We start from the raw sequence: 20,023 nt of genomic DNA on the forward strand, positions 1-20,023 counted from the left end.
CATTCACAAGCACCATGAGCTACTCTTGCAGACCGTCTGCACTGCTCAGAAAACTTCATATCTGCCTGCACAATTACCCCCAGGTCCATTTCATTCTCTACGACTGTCAGTGTGGTACCACAGAGTTGATACATTACTCTGGGATTGCTACTTCCCATATGGAGTACTTTACATTTATCAATGTTAAACTTCATTTGCCACCTCTCAGCTCATCTGCTCAACTTTTCTAGATCCTGTTGCAGCAGTGTACTGTCATTAGTGTCATTAACAACCCTGCCAACCTTCGTATTGTCTGCAAACTTGGACATTAAGCCTGATATACAATCAATAATATCATTTATAAATACAGAAAATATTAATGGACCCAACACTGAACCCTGAGGGACTCCACTAATAACATTAGTCCACGAAGGGCAGTGTCCATTGATTACTACTCCCACTCAACCATCCCTTTATCCATAGCAGCAATGGATAAGCACCTTTATCCATTTGCCTCCAATGCCACACTGCTCCAATTTGTGCAGCAGTCTTCCACATGCAACAGTATCAAAGGCCTTTCTAAGATCCAAGTATATAATATCAAAGTTATTCCCTGCATCCAGTTCTTTTGTGACTGCATCATAGTATCCAATCAAATTTGTCAGACAAGACTTCCCCTTAACAAACCCATGCTGTGTCCGAGCTATAACTGAAGTCTTGTCTAGATGATCCTGAAATGCTTCTTTAACCAGTGCCTCCATTAATTTCCCTGGAACAGAAGTTAAACTAACAAGTCTGTAATTACCTGTGTCTCTCTTTGATCCTCCTTTGTGGATTGGGATCACCAGTCCATGGGTACCTCCCGAGTCCAGGAAAGCTCTCATAATTATGGCTAAGGGTTTGCTTACTTCCTTTGCTGCCTCCTTTTATATAACTAGATAGATTCCATCCACCCCAGGTGCCTTTCTTATGTTTATCTTCAACAATTTCTCCTCCACTTTACTCTCAGTTATTAAAAGATAATCTAGCCAGAGTTGAATACACCTCTGGCATTCCCCTCCCTGAATAACTCCTCGTGTAAATGTAGATGCAAAATATTCATTTAGTTTGTTAGCTACCTGAGCAGGATCAGCAACAGTTATACCATCGATATCAAGTGGACCAATCTGATTCATCCCCTTCCTTCTAGAGTTTACATAAGTAAAGAACTCTTTGCTGTTTTTCTTTGCATCCTTTGCCTAAGATTTTTCGTAATCTGCTTTCACCTGCCTAACCTCCTTTGTAACTTGATTACAGACCAGCTTATATCTATCATAGGTTTCTGTGTCACATGTTAATTTATATATATCCCATGCATTTTTCTTCTCTGTCACATGTCTAATTAGTTCATCTGACATCCATTTAGGCCTAAATCTTGAACAATATTTCTTTGTTGGTATGAAAATCCTAGTAGCTTCCAAGATTAATTCTTTGAATGCTTCCCATTTTGAATTTGCTGTTGGTAACATCATCAGTTGGTCCCACCATATAGAATTTTAATACTGTCTCAGACCACCTTAGTCACCTTTACGAAAACAAAAATCCTTCCCTTGATGGTAGTTACCTCTTTGAGTAAATCCCACTTCAGCACACTGTGATCACTGCCACCTAGTGGTTCCTTTATCTGCAGATTCTTGATGCATGAAGAATCACTACTGATAATCAGACCGAGAGTATTACTCCCTCTAGTTGCCTCCCAAACATGCTGCTGTAGAAAACAATCATCCAATAAATCCACAAAAGCCTTGCTGGTGTGTGAGTGACCAAACCACAAATTCCAGTCAATATCCGGGAAATTAAAATTCCCCATTATAAGACACTAATTTACTGGCCCACTCTATTTCTCTGCACAATTGCTCATTATACTCATCAGATTCATTAGGCCTACAAAACACACACACCTACTCTCATTTTTCCTTTCCCAGTGCTTATGTCACACCTAACAGACTCAACATTGCATTGTCCACCACATCAATTGGATGCACTTCCTTAGATTTTATGTGTTTCTTAACTAACAGCATAACCCCTCCTCCCTCTCTTCCTGTCCTGTCTGTCCTTTCTGTACACATTGTACTCCCCAAATTCCAGTTCTGCACTACTCATGTCTGTGTGTGACACCATGTCTCTGATATCCCAACAATATCTGCCTTTGATGTCTTGACTAGCACTTCAAGCTCATCGAATTTATTAACTATACTACTATCATTGGTGTACATGCAAGTATACGTGCATCTGTTTCTACTCTTAGTTACCCTAACACAGCCCATGTATTTACTTGTTCCATTATGACTCCCAGCAGTCCTGGAAATTCCCATTGCCTTGCTTTCCAGGCTGCTGCTCAATTGCATTTCAATAGAAGTAGTGCAAGAATCACTTTTACCTCTGTCAGTGGCTACTGTTAATCTATTAGTCCATGTATCCCCCCCAAGCTAGCAGTTTTCCAACTCACCTAACTCTGCCTCGATAGCATCAGCAATTCTTGCACTCTTTCTATTTAAGTGTATCCCATCCCTGTAGTACCTGTTAACAAGTACAGACCAGGCTGAGAAAAATTCTACCCCTTGAGCCTTGCACAATCTCTCCAGGGCCGAATTGATTGACAAGGCTCTCATCATATACTCCCTCCTATCGTGTCTGGGCAGAATTGCAGACACTTTCAAATTCAACCCTAACTCACAGCTTTTTTTCAGCATTGCCTTGTACTTGTTAAATAATTCTGCCGGTCTCCTATTCTTAATATCATTAGTGCCAATGTATACAACAACATCACTCTTTGTGCCCTTAAAGGATGATATCTGCCCTACAATGTCATCAACCTTTGCCCCTGGCAGACATACCCTGGTCCTGTTCCATCTCTCTTTTTGCACAATATGTTCCCCGTTTTCTTGACAATAGAGTCAGTCACCTACAACAACTAGTTCCTTGGGGACCAGTGCATTCTGCCTTGGGGGTTACTGCTGTGTTGCATGATGTTCAAGTGCAAGCTCTGGCATTGATGTGGGCAGCCGAGAGTTTGATGGGCCCTCAATTTAAATCCTTCAAGAGAATCCACCCTGTCCTTCAAGCTCTCATATAAGCCCATAACAATGCCGAGTTAGCACCTGATTTCCTCGCACTCCTTACATCGCGCACACACAAAGACATTCCCGTTGGCAATATCATATCCCATTCCTGATTGCTCCACAAACATCAAACAAGCAGTGCATTTCAATAGATTGTGATTCAGAGGACAACCGCCCCCCCCTCAGTTCTCCCCTGAGCCACAGCACTTCCACTAGTTTGAACCTTTTGCTTTGCTGCTCTGGTCTGAGTCATGATTTCCATTCAAGTTCAATAAAATTCCAATACAAAATATAACCCTAAACCTATATCCCAATGCGGTTATAACACTATATATATGTATTTCGGTATCGAATATTATCTCCGAGTTACATTATATGACTTTCTTATCCCCTGTCAACTTATATGTATTAATTTATGATGTTACATTTGTAATAACTAGTTCACTATATTTATTTAGTTAAAAAAAGTACAATTAAATTTAATAAGATTAATAAATTTTACTGATTAATTGATACTACTATACTCGCTATCTAGTTTTCCATTAAACCTTACGCTAGCACACGTATCATATAACAATGGCGGCAAGTTACGAACGGTTAATCTACGGACACGAGGTATTATTTACTTTCCAAATCGCGCTATCTAAATTCAAAATAAACCACGGAGCTTGACTAGGTCTATAAACTACTTACAGAAAATAATTTAATCCAACAATTAAGTCAATAAAGCGGTTAAATATAATTAAAAACTTTTTGTTCAAGGGAGCTGCAAAACCTGTCCACAAGTGGATTTGATACCCTTACCGATTAAGTAATAACCTACAAAATCTCTATCTAAATTCAATTTAAATTAAAGTATTGTTACTAGGAATATAAAGCAACTCTAAAAAATAAATTAATATGCCAATTTAAGTCAATAAAAAAAAGCAAAAACTTCTCTATTTACTAGAGCTGTAAAAACTTCGCCTGTTCACATCACTTGGTGCATCATGGCCTTAGTCGTCCATGTGCCATAAAATACCAAAGCCAAACCAATAATGGAATTACCAATTACAGGAGGGAATTGAAAAGGAGGTTGCTTTGTAATTGAGAGATAGGCAAATTTTAGAGGATTCAGGATGAGACCAAAAGACAGGATTTACATATTATTTGAAAATATTCAATGGTATTTTGATATTCATTATTACATGCAACTTCTTCCGTAAAGCGGGAATGGTCCATAATTTTAAGCTATTTGCATAACAGATGAAAAGGGTGGGATCAGCAAGGAGAACAGCACATCTGACAGGGTGCCACATTAAGGGATACAAGCTGAAATGGTTCTTATATGCATTGACTTCACAGAGCAGAGGATTAGTTTCATGTTAATGATGGAATTTTACAGAAAAGCTAACAAGTGATCAGAGACAGGATATAATTGCATGAAAAATAAGATGAGCTTTGAAGTTGACAGCATCGAAAGCCGAGGAGACATCTAAGTGGATCCATTCAAGCTGAGCGTTTAAGTTAATGGCATGGATAACTCAAAAGGAGGCAGAGATGAGATTTGTGATGATCAAGACTCATTTTTTCTCATAGTGAATCTAATTGGAGTAAATCAACAATATTTGGGACATTAGAGAAGAGTTTTTGAAATAGTTTGAGAAATAAAGAAGAGATAAAGACGGGTCTCCAATAGTTGAGTTAAATGAGAGTTTGAATTTTATTTACAGAGAAAGACAGAGTATTTTTTCCAGTTATCAGGGAAGTAATCGTGGGACAAACATTTGTAGATTTATGGAAGCAGTTTATATATAAAGGGATATGCAAATTTCAGAGAAAAAAATAGGAACCCTATTGGTCCTGATGTGTTTCTTAGCAGGAGACTGTTAATTACATTCCTGACCATGTGGGAACAGTAGAAGTTGGCAGGATGGGCGATGTTACTCTGCCAAGCCATAAGAACAGCTAAAACATTCTCTCCAAACCGACAGAAAAAGCCAAGCCAGTCAATTAGGTTGCCCGAACAGGGTAGTTAATGGATTTCCTTGGAAGGATCTTTCTACTTTTAGATATACTAAATTTTATATATATTTCAAGATCTTTTCTTTCTTTCTTTCTTTCTTTTTTTTTTTTTTTTTTTACTTAAAAAATGCCCTGGCTTCAAGAAGAGACTAAAGAGTTTGAAGTCTTTGTTTTTATTTTGTTTTATCCTAAAGGCATGACTAAGTTCAACATCCCGCCATAATTTGGAGGGTGGAGATATAGTCACAATTTTGAGGACTATTTCTTTGCTATAAAGGAGAGCCAGATAGATTGAAGATTTAGAGATCAATCTAATTTGAGAGCAAAAGAGAGAACATACCAGGGGGAATGGTTTAAAAAGATCAAGGGCCATATCAAAGTTAGCGAATTTAGGATAAAAAATTCTATTCCTTTCAGAGAGAGAGAGACTGCCAGATGTGAATGAACAAGTAGTGAATTTTTTCAACACAAAACCTGAAGGAGAAGGTAGAATGGTCAGAAGAAAAGCCAGCATCAATTTCAAACAGACCACAGATTTCAGTACAGTGGACTCCTGCTAATCCGAACACGTTTCGGTCAGCGGAGAGGAAATTTTTTAGTTCACAAAATATACATTTTTTGTATTTTCCAGTTAAATTTAAATGGCATTAATGGTACAAAAACATTTAGAATTCCACAAAACAATTGTATTTTATTGTAGTACTGTACTAATACAAAATTAATAAATCAGTGTTTGACATGGCCTATTAAAATTACAGATCTATACTTACACACCAAAACAGGAACAAAAGTCATTTTTCAGAAGTAACAAACTCTGTTAGTTTCTTTTGACGTAACAATGAAAATCGGCTAGATGATGCTATGTTTCGCCACCGTTTCATAAACATGTAGTCTGCCGGTGTAGCGCTGGGATGTTGTTCTAAGTAGCGTAAAGCGAGGTCAAGGGCCGCTGTCGCGTCTGTGTGTGACACAAGTTGTTCCGCAGAAACACCGGGCTCGTCATCATTCTGCTTGGAGTCTTCTTGGGTGACAGCTGCCACAATGTCCTCATCCGACAGGTTTTCATGACCTATTCCATCCGCTGCAATCCACTCGTTAATGTCAGATTCTATTGCTTCCTCGCACCCGGGAATTTCCTGTACAAGCTGAATTAATTGTTCTATGTCATTGTTTTCGTCAGAGCTATCGACAAAGCTGAGAGAGAGGACCATAATTTCTTCCATGATCTTTGTATGGACTGCTCGGTTACACCCTCCCACGACTCAGCAACCCAATATACAACATCTTTTAAGTTCACTTGTTTCATTTTCTCATGTAAAGAAAGTGAATTGGTGTTATCTTCTATCAAGGACCTAAGATATTTCTTTCTGTATGCAAGCTTGATAGACTGTAACACCCCCTGGTCCATGGGCTGTAATAACGATGTTACATTAGGCGGTAAAAAAGCTGCCTTTATATCCCCTGATGTCAACTCGGAAACGTCTGGGTGGGACGGCGCATTGTCTATGAGGAGAATGGCACGAGGTGGCAAATCATTTTCATTGCTGAAACGTTTCACTGCTGGGACAAATTGATTATGAAACCACTCAATGAAAAGCTGTCTGTTCATCCAAGCTTTTTTTTTGACTTTTATAATGAACTGGAAGATTGTTAATGTTCATATTTTTAAAAGCTCTCGGCTTCGCTGATTTACCGATCATCATCAAAGGTAGCTTGTGATTTCCTGAAGCATTACTACAAGCTATCAACGTCACTCGCTCCTTATTCATTTTAAAACCTGGGGCACGCATTTCTTGTTGAGATGCTAGACTTTTTGTGGGCAAAGCCTTAAAATTTAAACTTGTCTCATCAGCGTTATATATCTGCTGAGGTGAATAATGTGATATCAAATCAGCGAACTCACCCAAATATTTCTCTGCTGCAGCATGATCAGCTGATAATTGCTCCCCGGTGATCGTTAGCTGGCGAATCCCATGGCGCTTCTTCCAGCGATCAACCCAACCGGTACTCGCACTAAATGATTCATCACCTTTCATTAGTTTGTTGGGATGAATGGCCTTTTCTCTAACAAGAGGTTCACTTAGGGGTGTTCCCCTTCCTCTTTCCTGAGTGAACCACGTGAATAAGGCTTCATCAAGCTTGTCAAACGTTGAGGGCCTTACTGTTTGTCAATTTTCAACTGATTTTTCTGAAGTAGAGGTACAAAACTGCTCGATCTTTGGGCGGTTTTTTTTCCAGTCAGTTACTGTGGCCTTGCCCACTCCAAACTCTATTGCTAATTTCGTTGCACTTTCCCCCTTGTCCAGCCTTTTCAAAACTTCCAGCTTATCTTTCAACGTACATGTTGTGTGTTTCCGTTTCATGGCCATTGTGCCAGCAGACTGAACTAAACTAAACTATAAAATGTAATGTAGAGCGAAGATATAAACATTCACGTTTAATGCACAATGTCGCGTGCAATTAGTCATAGCATGGAGGGGGGGGGTTTACTTCCGGTGTGTTACGTTCGCGTACAAACGCTAGTAGGCTTACTATACATTCATTCCTTAATAAACCAGACCTGTTTTACTGCTTGCTTCTGCATTATTGCAGTTATTCGGCTAATCCGAACAGGGCTCGGTCCCAATTAGTTCGGACTAGCGGGAGTCTAGTGTATTAGTAAAGAGAATATCAAGGGTTTAACAATCTCCAGAAGGAAAGTTTACAGTTTGGATAAAGTCAAGAGAGTTGAATTTAAGTCTTTCCTCACATGATTATCCTTTTGACAATCTTACCAAGCATGCTCCTAAGTTTGAACCCTTTCAAGAAGCTCAATGTCAATTTTTTTTAGGTGCAATCTCCATACTTGAACATAGTATTCCAAGTGTGGTCTTACAATTGTCTTATACAATGGGATTATGACCTCCTTATCTCTACAGGCAAATGTTTGATAAATCATCAATAGGACACCAGGGGCCATTCTTGCTGCATATTCCTCTACTGTTTTTAATTCAGTCCCATCAAGTATATAAATTATTTTGGGAATGCTATTCCCCAATTGTAATACCTTGCATTTAGCTGCATTAAAACAAAGTGCCACTTTTCTGACCACCCTGAAGTTTCTCTTAGTCATCCTTAAGAAGCACTGCTTGGCAATAATTATTAATTACTCTACAAATCTTGCTACCATCTGCAAATTTTAATATTACATTCTGTATCCTTTCATCAATGTCATTTAAGAAAATCAAAATACTGATCCTTGGGGAATCTTACTTCCTATGCTAAGCACAATTTGAAGAATACCATTAATCATAACCTTCTGTCTCCTACCCTGCAGCCATCCTATGATCCATCTAAGGATATTCCCTGAGATTCCAACATATTTCAGTTCATACAGTTACCTCTCATGCAGGACCAAGTCAAATGCTTTGCTGAATTTCAAGTAAACAATTTCAAATTATTTCCCCACATCTGGCTCATGAGTGACTCAAAACAGCTAACCAGACTGGTTAAAAGCAACTTCCCTTTACAAAACCATGTTGTGATTCCTTCAGAATGCCATTTCTACCAGTTTTTTCCTGCTTCTTTTGTGTATTGTGGCCGTGAAATCCAACCGGATAGTGCGGCACCATCGTGATATCCAAGCTCAAGGTGGGATTCGAATCTGCGACCTTTGGGTTGCCAGGCAGGCACTTTACCCACCCGGCTAGCCTGGTCAGCATTTCTATCTAAATGATCCTGAAGTGAAAACCTGATCACCATTTCCACAATTTTCCCCACAACTGAAGTCAGACTGACCACTCGGGAGTTACCCACTTCGCTCTTAAAACCACGTTTAAGCACTGGCAACACACTGGCCCTTTTCCAGTCCACAGAAACCTCTCCAAAGTCTAACAATGCCCTCCTAATAAATTTTAATGATTTCTTGCATTCTCTTAAAACCACCCTCAAAATTACTGTGTAAATATTGTCAACTCCAGGAGTTTTAACTGCCTTTAGGCTCAAAAGTTTTTCTAATAAATAATCTTCTGAAATTTCAAAATCTCTAAGTTCACGCTTTTCAGCTTCATTCACAGTTTCTCCTCACAAATAGTTTTCATCTGTAAATATCAATGCAAATGCCTGCTTAATTCATCTTCATCATAAACTGGGTTATGTAAGGCATTCATACACCCATTACACAGAGTAATTTCATTCACTCTTCTCTTCTTCGTGGAGTAAACACCTCCTTATTCCCTTTGCTATCTATCTCTCTCTCTCTCTCTCTCTCTCTCTCTCTCAGCCAATAATTTCTCATAATATGTCTTTCCCAGCCTATCCTTTTCTATGGTACTATTACAGATCAATTTGTAGCTCTCCTATTATAGGCTTCATTTTTTGTTGCTCTGTAACTTTCCCATTCCATCTTCAGCTTTATTAAACTGGTTAGCTCATTATTCATCCATCTTGGCATCCACCCTATTCTATATTTTCTTAATGGTATATATTTCTTCGTGGCTTCTGTGACTATAGCTTTAAAAGTATACCATAATTTTGATACTTCTAGTATGAAAAGTTTTACTGAAATCTAAGTGTATATTGCCAAAATAATTTTTTGCATCTAGTTTCTTTGTGATTGCAGTAGCTAATCAGATTGCAAACAATATCTTCCCTTAATATATCCATGTTGTGACTGCCATATAATGAACTCCAATATTTTTTGGCACATGAAATCATGCTTACAGGTCTGAAATTACCCATTTTGCCCTTTAAATCCCCTTTGAGAATAACAGAAATATTTTCACATTTTCAGTCTGCAGGGATTTCCTCTAAATCCAAAGGATGGTCTTTTAATTATAGCTAAAAGTACGCTTACTTTTTTTTTTTTGCTTCTTTTCATATGTGTCATATATACTTTTTGCATCAGCATTATCTCTTCCACTTTCCTCTAAGTTATAATAAAATAATTTAGCTCCCAATTTGAACTAGGTACACTTCTGGTATCTCCATTCCTAAAAACTTCTTGATATGTAGATGCAAACTATTTATTCAGTTTCTCAAGCCCTGAATAGGATCATCAATATTTATGATATTTTTTTCCAATATGGTTGTAGACAAATATGGTTATTTGATGAATTTGAAGTGCTGATCAAGGCATCAAAGGCAGATATTTTGGGATATCAGAGACATGGTGTCACACAGACATAAGCAGTGCAGAATTGGAATTTGGGGAGTACAATGAGTACAAGGGATAGACTGGGTAGGAAGGGTTATGCTGTTAGTTAAAAAAAACACATAATATCTAATCTCAGTGCATCCAGTTGACATGGGTGGACAGTGCAATGTTGAGTCTTTTTGGTGTGACATAAACACTGGGAAAGGGAAAATGAGAGTAGGAGTGTGTTATAGGCCTAATGACTCCCATTGGTACAACGAACAGTTGTGCAGAGAAATAGAGTCGGCAAGTTAATTGCAATGTCTTGTAATGGGGGATTTTAACTTTCTAGATATTGACTGGAATGTTGTGGGCTGGTCATTCGCACACTAGCAAGACTTTTGTGGATTTATTAGATGATTGTTTTCTGCAGCAGCATGTTTCAGCGGCAACCGGAGAGTGTAATACTCTTGATCTGGTTATCATGTGATTATCTGTATATTAAGAATTTGAAGATAAAGGAACCACAGGTGGCAGTGATCACAGTGTACTGATATGGGATTTACTTAAAGATGTAACTACCATCAAGGGTGTAAAGGGAAGGATTTTTGCTTTCGTAAAGGTGATTACAGTGGATAGTTTTTAAATTATATACAGTGGGATCAACTGAGGATGCTACCAATGGTAAATGGTGAATTCTGAATGGGAAGCTATCAGGGACAATCTTGGAGAGTACTAGGCTTCTCATACCAACTAGGAAATAGTGTTCAAGGCTCAGGGCTAAATGGCTGTCAGATGAATTAATGAGGCTCGTGGCAGATTTTTTTTTAGGAGCATTAGCAACTAAGGCCATATTGCTCCGGGATATGCGGTGGTCATTCCTTGACCTTTCCGCATCCTCCGTATTTGGTGGTGACGGGCTCGAACCCCGGTCTAATCAAGAAGCGCGTGCTACGCACTGCTGCTCCTTCCCACCTGGCTACGGAGGCGCCTGCTCGTGGCAGATAAGAATAATGCATGAGAGGCATATAAATTATCAGGCGACACAGAAGCCTACTGCAGAAATCAAGAAATCAAGTCTGTAATCAAGTCACAAAGGAGGTTAGGCAGGCAAAGGCAGATTACGAGAAATCTTTGGCAAAGGATGCAAAGAAAAACAGCAGTGAGTTCTTTACTTATGTAAACTCTAGAAGGAAGGGGATGAATCAGATTGGTCCACTTAACACAGATGGTTCGACTATTGATGATCCTGCTCAAGAAGCTGATAAACTGAATGAGTATTTTGCATCTACATTCACACATGAAGAGTTATTCAAGGAGAGGAATGCTAGAAGTTTATCAAACTCTAACAGGGAGCTAAGTGATTTTGTAATAACTGAGAGCAAAGTGGAGGAGAAATTGTTGAAGTTAAACATAAAAAAGGCACCTGTGGTGGATGGAATCTATTCAGTTATATTGATAAAGGCAGTGAGGGAAGTAAGGAAACCCTTAACTATGATTATGAGAGCATCCTTAGATTCAGGGGAGGTCCCCATGGAATGGAGGTGTGCAAATTTATCCCCAATTCACAAAGGGGTTCAAATGGTGACACAAATAATTATAGACATGTTAGTTTAACTTCTGTTCCAGGTAAAATAATGGAGTCACTGGTTAAAGAGGTGATACAGGATCACCTAGACAAGACTGCAGTAATAGTTCAGACATAGCATGGGTTTGCAAAGGGAAAGTCTTGTCTGACCAATTTGATTGGATGTGGTCACAAAGGAACTGGATGCAAAAAATAATTTTGATATCATATACTTGGATTTCAGGAAAGCTTTTGATACTGTTGCACATGGCCAACTGCTGTACAAATTGGAGAGGTATGGCATTAAGGGCAAGTTGCTGCAATGGATAAAGGGATGGCAGAGAGTGGTAATAAATGGACACTGCTCTATGTGAACTAAAGTTACTAGTGGGGTCCCTCAAGGTTCGGTGCTGGGCTCATTATTGTTCTGTGTATTTATCAATGAAAGAATATCAGGCTTAATGTCTAAGGTTGCAGATGATACAAAGGTTAGCAGTGTTGTTAATGACACTAAAGACAGTATGCTACTGCAACAGGATATAGAAAAGTTAGGCTAGTTAGTTAGTTAGTTATTTGGTTTTTAGGAGCATTAACAACTAGGGCCATATTGCTCCGGGATATGCGGTGGTCATTCCCTGACCTTTCCGCATCCTCCGTATTTGGAAAAGTTAGGCAGATGGGCTGAGAAGTGGCAACTGAGGTTTAACTTTGACAAATGCAAACTATTCCATATGAGTAGCAGTAGCCCAAGAGAATCGTACCAACTGTGTGATACTACACTCAGGGAGGTGGAGAATGAAAAAGACCTGGGGATAATTGTGCAGTCAGATATGATGTTCTCTGAGCAGTGCAGATGGGCTGCCAGAGCAGGTCATGGAGTTTTGTCAATGATATATAGGAATTTTGCTAGCAGAGACAAGGAGGTGATTATCCCTTTGTATAAGGCAGTGGTCAGGCCACACATTAAGTACTGCGTACAGATCTGGAGAGCTCATTTTAGGAAGGATGTAGGTAGAGTTGCCAGAATGAGTACAGAGAAGGGCAAGATTGTTGAGAGGAACAAAGGTATGCGCTTACAAAGAGGCGGCTTAAGTTCTGTAAGTTGCAGCATCTGGAGACTACGCACCTGCAAGGTGATCTGATTGAGGTGTAATAGTAATCATGGCATGTAATGCAAAAAAGCAAGCGTATGAGCTTATGTAGCATCAGTCAAAAAAAAAAAAAAAATTACTCAACCATTCCCTCTAAATGTTGGTCCAGTTCCTCCTCATTGAATTTATTTAACCTATCAACTTCCATGACAGATGGAAGTTTGTTCCAGCAATTAACCACCCGATGGCTAAAGATAAATTTCCGCACATCTATTCTACAACTGTCTTTCCTCAATTTGAATTTATGCCCCTTTAGGTTCATAATCCTTGGACTAATGTTATCAGTGGAGTCCTCCATGGTATAGTGCAGGGCCCATTGCTGTGTTCTGTATTCATTAATGATATTAATGAAGGTATATATCAGGCTTAATGATTAAGTCTGCAGATGATACAAAGGTTGGTGGGGTGGTTAACGACAGTAATCAAGGTATGCTGTTGCAACAAGGTCTAAACAAATTAGGCAGATGGGCTGAGAAATGGCAAAAATTTAACAATGACAAATGCCAAGTACTGCATATGGGTAGCAGTAATCCCAGATTAACATACCAACTGTGTGGTACTACACTAAGGGTGGAAAATGAAAAAGATCTGGGGGTAATAGTGCAGTCAGATAGGAAGGTCTCTGAGCAGTGCAGACAGACAGCCAGGCCAGCTCAGCTCACTATGTTTTATCAATGATATATAGGAACTTTGCCAGCAGTGATAAAGGAGTCATTAACTGATTGCACAATGCAATGGTTAGGCCACATCTTAAGTACTGCATACAGGTCTAGAGGCCTCATTTTAGGAAAGATGTACACCTGCTGAAATGAGTGCAGATAAGAGCAATGAGACTGGTGAGAGGAAGAAAAGGGTGGTTTTACAAAGCAAGTCTTCAAGTCTGCAAATTGCAGAATCTGGAGACTAGGCCCCACAAAGTGATATGATTGGGGTGTTTAAGGTTCTGAATTGATTGAGCAAGGATTTTTAAGCTGATAAGATTCTACCTCTTGCTCAGACTGTGCACATAAGGTGGAACAGATTCAGATTGAGGAAGGATGATTGCAGAACAAATATGCAAAAGTTTGCCTTCGGCCAGAGGGTGGTTGACTGTTGGAATAAAGTTATATCTGTTATTGTGAAAAAATGGACAGTTTGATTAAATTTAAAGAACTAGACAAACTATTGGAGGAGATAGACAGGTGACATCATCAATTTTTGCTATTGTATTATTATTAGCCTTATGGTGCAAGGAAGCCAGAGGCTTATGCTGAACTGGCAAAAAAAAAAAAAAAATTACACGTTACCCTGTGAGAGAGAGAGAGAGAGAGAGTCAATATTAAACTTCAGTTGCCACTTCTCAGCCCATTTTCCCAATTTATCTAGAACCAGTTGGAGTAGAATACCGTCTTTACTGTCGTTAACAACCCTGCCAACCTTTGTATCATCTGCAAACTTGGACATTAAACCCATTATACCTTCATCAATATTGTTGATAAATATACAAAACAACAATGGGCCCAACACCGAATCATTGGGAATTCCATTAGCAACAATTGTCCATGAAGAGCAGTGTCCATTGATTAACACTCTCTGTCATCTCCCACTCAACCATTCCTTTATCCATTGTAGCAACTTACCCTTAATGTCATACCTCTCTAATCTGTACATCAGTCTTCCATGTGCAACAATATCAAAAACTCTCCTGAAATCCAAGTATATGATATCAAAATTATTTTTGGCATTCAGTTCCTTTGTGACCACATCATAGTATCCAATCAAATTGGTCAGATAAGACCTCCCTTTAGCAAACCCATGCTGTTTCTTAACTCTAGAAGAAGTCTTGTCTAGTGATCCTGCAATGCTTCTTTAACCAGTGATTCTGTTATTTTCCCAAGACCACAAGTTAAACTAACAGGTCTGTAGTAACTTGTGTCACCTTTTGAACCTCCTTTGTGAATTGGTGATACATCTGCACACCTCCAGTCCACGGGGATCTCCCGTGAGTCCAAGGAAGCTCTCTCTCTCATAATTATGGCTAAGGGTTTGCTTACTTCATTTGCTGCCTTCTTTAATATAACTGGATAGATCCCGTCCACCCCAGGTGCCTTCCTTATGTTTAACTTCAACAATTTCACCTCCACTTTGCTCTCAGTTATTACAAAATCACTTAGCACCCTGTTAGCGTATGATAAACTTCTGGCATTCCCCTCACTGAATAACTCCTCATGTGTGAATGTAGATGCAAAATACTCATTCAGTTTATCAGCTACCTGAGCATGATCATCAATAGTCAACCCATCTATGTTAAGTGGTCCAATCTGATTCATCCCTTTCCTTCTAGAGTAGTGGTTTTCAACTTTTTTTTAATAACGGCACCCTACTCAATTTTCTGCTTGTTAGATCCGATTCTCTCTCTGTATATATCGGTGTGTATATTTAATATATATATATAAAATATTAAAAATATATATATGATATTTATTACAATAATATAATTATAAAAATTACATTTCATAATACAAATTATATATATATATATATACACAGTATATAATTTTATTCTTTATATAGAGGTACTAAGTGAACATCAATTATATATCACAACAACATTAAAAAGATACTGTACACCTTTTTATAATGAAATAAACATAAATTAAAAAATAATAATAAGTTTAAGTAACTTAAACCCAAATTACGTGGCACCCCTGGAATGTTGTTCCGACACCCCGGTTGAAAATCACTGTTCTAGAGTTTACATAAGTAAAGAACTCTTTGCTGTTTTTCTTCGCATCCTTTGCCAAAGATTTCTCATAATATGCCTTCACCTGCCTACAGACTAGTTTAAACCTGCCATAGGCTTCTGTGTCAACTGATACTTTATATGCATCCCATACATTCTTCTTCTCTGCCACGAGCCTCATTAATTCATCCATTTAGGCCTAAACGTTGAACAGTATTTCTAAGTTTGAATGAAAAGGATAGTAGCCTCCAAAATTAAGTTCCTGAAGGCTTCCCATTTAGAATTCAACGATGGTAACATCATCAGTTGATCCCACTGTACAGAATTTAAAAACTGTCTGAGACCTCTGTAGTTGCGAAAACAAAAGCCCTTCCCTTTAACCTTTATAGTAGTTACATCTTTAAGTAATTCCCACATCAGTACATTGTAATCACTGTCACCCAGTGGTTCCTTTATCTGCAAATTTTTAATGCATGATTAATCACATCAAGGGTATTACTCCCTCTGGTTGCCTCTAGAACATGTTGCTGTAGAAAACAGTCATCCAATAAATCCACAAAAGTCTTGCTAGTGTGCGAGTAGCCAACCAACAATTCCACAAGTACTTGGAAGGGTTGCTTGTGAGAAAAAGGTCAAGTGTGTTGGCTGTATGGTTAAAAGTGTCTGGTATTCTGGTAGGTAAATGAGCAATCCATGTGAGGTCATTAGTAATTGCAAAAGCCTTAGCATCTCGACCAGCCGGGTCTGTGTAACTAGAAATCGGAAGCCAGTTGGAGTTGTGAACATTAGCATTAGTAGAGGCATTTGATGCAAAAAGCAAGCTTATGCAGCATTAGCCAAAAAAAAAAAAATAATAAAAAATAACCACTTCCACTTCACCCCTCTGTTCGTTCGAATTACCTGTCCAGCTGAGCCTTAAACTCATTTAGGCTATCAACTTCCACGACAAGGGATGGAAGTCTGTTCCACCAACCAACCACCCGCTGGCTAAAGGCAAATTTCCTCATGTCTATCCTACATCCGTCTTTCCTCAATTTGAATTTATGCTCTCTCAGGTGATTATTCTGAGCAAGAGGAAGAATCCCATCAGCATTGAGCATGCTCAAACCATTCAAGGCTTTATACACCTCTATCAGATCACCTCGCTGGTGCCTAGTCTCCAGACACTAATTTGCAAAACTTAAGCCTTCCTTCGTAAGAGCACCCCTTTGTTCCATTCACTAATCTTGTTGCCCTTCTCTGTACTCGTTCCAGCATCTCTACATCTTTCTTGAAATGAGGCCTCCAGACCTGTATACAGTACTCTAGGTGTGGCCTGACCATTGCCTTATACAAGGGAATAATCACCTCCTTATCCCTGCTAGAAAAATTCCTATATATCATCGACAATACACCATGAGCTACACTTGCAGCCCGTCTGCACTGCTCAGAAAACTTCATATCTGCCTGCACAACCACCCCCAGGTCCCTTTCATTCTCTACCACTGTCAGTGTAGTACCACAGAGTTGATACGTTGCTCTGGGGTTGCTGTTTCCCACGTCTATCCGTCTATCGTTTCCCACGTATTTCCACAATAGTGTCCTTGACAACCCTGCCAACCTTCGTATCGTCTGCAAACTTGGACATTAAGCTTGATATACAGAAATATTTATAAATACAGAAAACAATGATGGACCCAATACTGAACCCTGAGGGACTCCACTAATAACATTAGTCCACGATGAGCAGTGTCCATTGATTACCACTCTCTGTCTTCAATTAAAATCATCAAGAAAAATTACCTCACTGTTAGGAAAGTTGGATTGGAGAAAATCAAGTTGTAGAGAGAGAGGAAGTCAAAGAGTTCCAAGTGATTAGTGGAATTGGGAGAACGGTAGAGACAACAGATGAATTTGACAGAATGAGGTAGAGATTTTAAGTCAGAGAAGATCAAAAAGAGGAGATTCCAAATTACCAAGTCTCTGACAAAGAATATGATACAGATATATGCACAAGTACCACCTTTGAGTCGAAAGGAATCATACAGTGAATAATTTGGGCAACTGAGATGAGCAGTGGTTGAATCAACCGATAACTGAGATTCTGTCAGAAAAAGTACATTGGGTTTGGCAGACTGTAAGCAGAAACGGACATCATTGAGATCAGAACCGAAACCACGTACGTTTGTGAAATAAACTAGCAAGTGTTTGGGAGGTTTTGATCTTTTCACAGATAAGTTTGCTTTATTAGTTTGACTATTCATGGTGTATTCAATAGTTAAAAAAAAATCAGGGGGGGGGGGGGGACTGCTGTATGAAGTAATGAAATTTTTGGATATGGCGTACACCCAGATCCTTGACATAATGTGGCCTTGATAATGTCCCCCGCATACACACTACTTGGACTCCCTCCAGTCACTATCTGGCAAAGTAGAGAGTAACTAAGAGCATAATCCCTCCTATCCTGTCTGTCCTTTATGTATACATTGTACTTCACATATTCAAATTCTGCATCTCTTATATCTGTGTGACACCATGTCTCTGAAATCCCAAAAATGTCTGCATTTGATGACTTGACCAGCTTCAAATTCATCAAATTTATTTACTATTAAGAGTTCTTACTCTTATTTACCGTAACACAGCCCATGTATTACTTGTTCCATGATAACTCCCAGCAGTTGTTGAAAATCCCCAGCACCTTGCTTTCCAGGCCACTGCTACTCATTCCAATAGAAGCAGTGCATGAATCACTTTCCCCTCTGCCTGCAGCTATTGTTAATCTATTAGTCTGTGTATCACCCCCAAGCTAGAATTTTTCCAACTCATCTAACACTGCCTTGATAGCATCAGCAAATATTCTTGCACCCTTTGTATTTAAGCGTGTCCTATTCATGTAGAAGCAGTCTCTCCTGTTAACAAGCACACAGACTACATTGAGAAAAATTCTACCCCACGAGCCTTGCGCAATCTCTCCAGGACTGAATTAATTGACAAGGCTCTCATCATATTCCCCTCCTATTGTGTCTTTTAACTGTATATACCCCCCCACTTAGCAGAACAAAACCTTTTTCCTTTTTAAATATTTGCATTCAGTCCTGCTTCAAATAGCAAGAAATTTCATTTCTTAAAAAAATTTGGCACACAATTGAGGTAATGCACAGGAAATGTCCACCCAATATTCCAGAGGGAAAACCTGCATACAGGAACAAACTCTGTTAAAACCTTCATAAGGAGTTACTTAAAAGACTACCATTTTGCACTACTGAGTCCAGCAGAACATGTTAGCATGTGAAAAACTGTCATCATCCTTCAGTCAAAAAACTGGACACCTATCGCATTTTCAGTGAAGTAAAATATATTTATGAATGCAAAAACTCCCCATGGGCTAAAATTGTGGCTGCATAGGTCAAAATTACCTATGCAGTCCATAATCTTATTTTCTTATTTCATTTTCTGAAAGAAATATATTACAGCTGTATACCCATACTTTTTGTTTTATTTAAAGTACTACAAACTAAATCTTCTTTACAGACTTTGCACAATACTGTTTTTTTTTTTAATTCTGGGAACAGCATTTCTCAGTTTGTCAATTTTATTGTCTTGCCAAGTATAACTACATTGGACAGCCTAAATAAGTTCCTTACTTGAAAGAGTTGGTTTATGCATGGTTACTGCTACCCAAGTAGTATGAATGCAACATTTAATTATATCTCATAAATACCTTCGCAAGTGGCCAAAGTATTGCACTGCTTTGAATAAGTAACACTTCACCAGTAGAGAAGATAATGTTACTTATTCTCGGTGGATACCACCACCCAGATGGCACCGTTTCGAATGGCTTACTCATTGGTGGTGAGTAAGCCCAGATGGCTTACTCATTGTTGGTGAGTGGGCAGGTATCCCGTTGTTGCAATAGTGACAATCCAGTTATGAAGTATAAATCCACAATATGAGAGATGCTTGATGGTGTGAGTAGTTTAATCTAAAAAGATTTCTTGACTAAATGTCTAAGAGTATGAAAGAGTTGGTTTATGCATGGTTACTACATGAACATCATTTCTACTACCCAGGTAGTATGAATGCATCGTTTAATTATATCTCATATTGTGAATACCTTCACGAGTGGCCAAGGTATTGCACTGCTTTGAATAAGTAATGCTTCACCAGTGGAGAAGGCTAATGTTACTTATTCTCTTCAGTTATTACTTACTCATCGGTGGGTGGGCAGGTACCCTGCCCACCCACCGATGAGTAGGCCAACAAGCTTCAAAACGGTGCGGCCTGGGTGGTGGTATCCGCTGAGAATAAGTAACGTTAATCTTCTCCACTGGTGAAGCATTACTTATTCAAAGCAGTGCAATACCTCGGCCACTCGTTGTGAAGGCATTCACAATATGAGATATAATT

General features: G+C 38.9%; 1 protein-coding gene across 1 annotated transcript in view; it reads right to left on the reverse strand.

Moving 5' to 3' along the window:
• Nucleotides 1-20,023, reverse strand: part of LOC150080612 (uncharacterized) — a 143,677-nt gene that overhangs the window by 82,634 nt on the left and 41,020 nt on the right. The window lies entirely within an intron of this gene.

This window comes from Mastigoproctus giganteus, chromosome 9, assembly GCF_048544385.1.
Source record: "Mastigoproctus giganteus isolate SK-2022 chromosome 9, ASM4854438v1, whole genome shotgun sequence".
Taxonomy (NCBI): Eukaryota; Metazoa; Arthropoda; class Arachnida; order Uropygi; family Thelyphonidae; genus Mastigoproctus; species Mastigoproctus giganteus.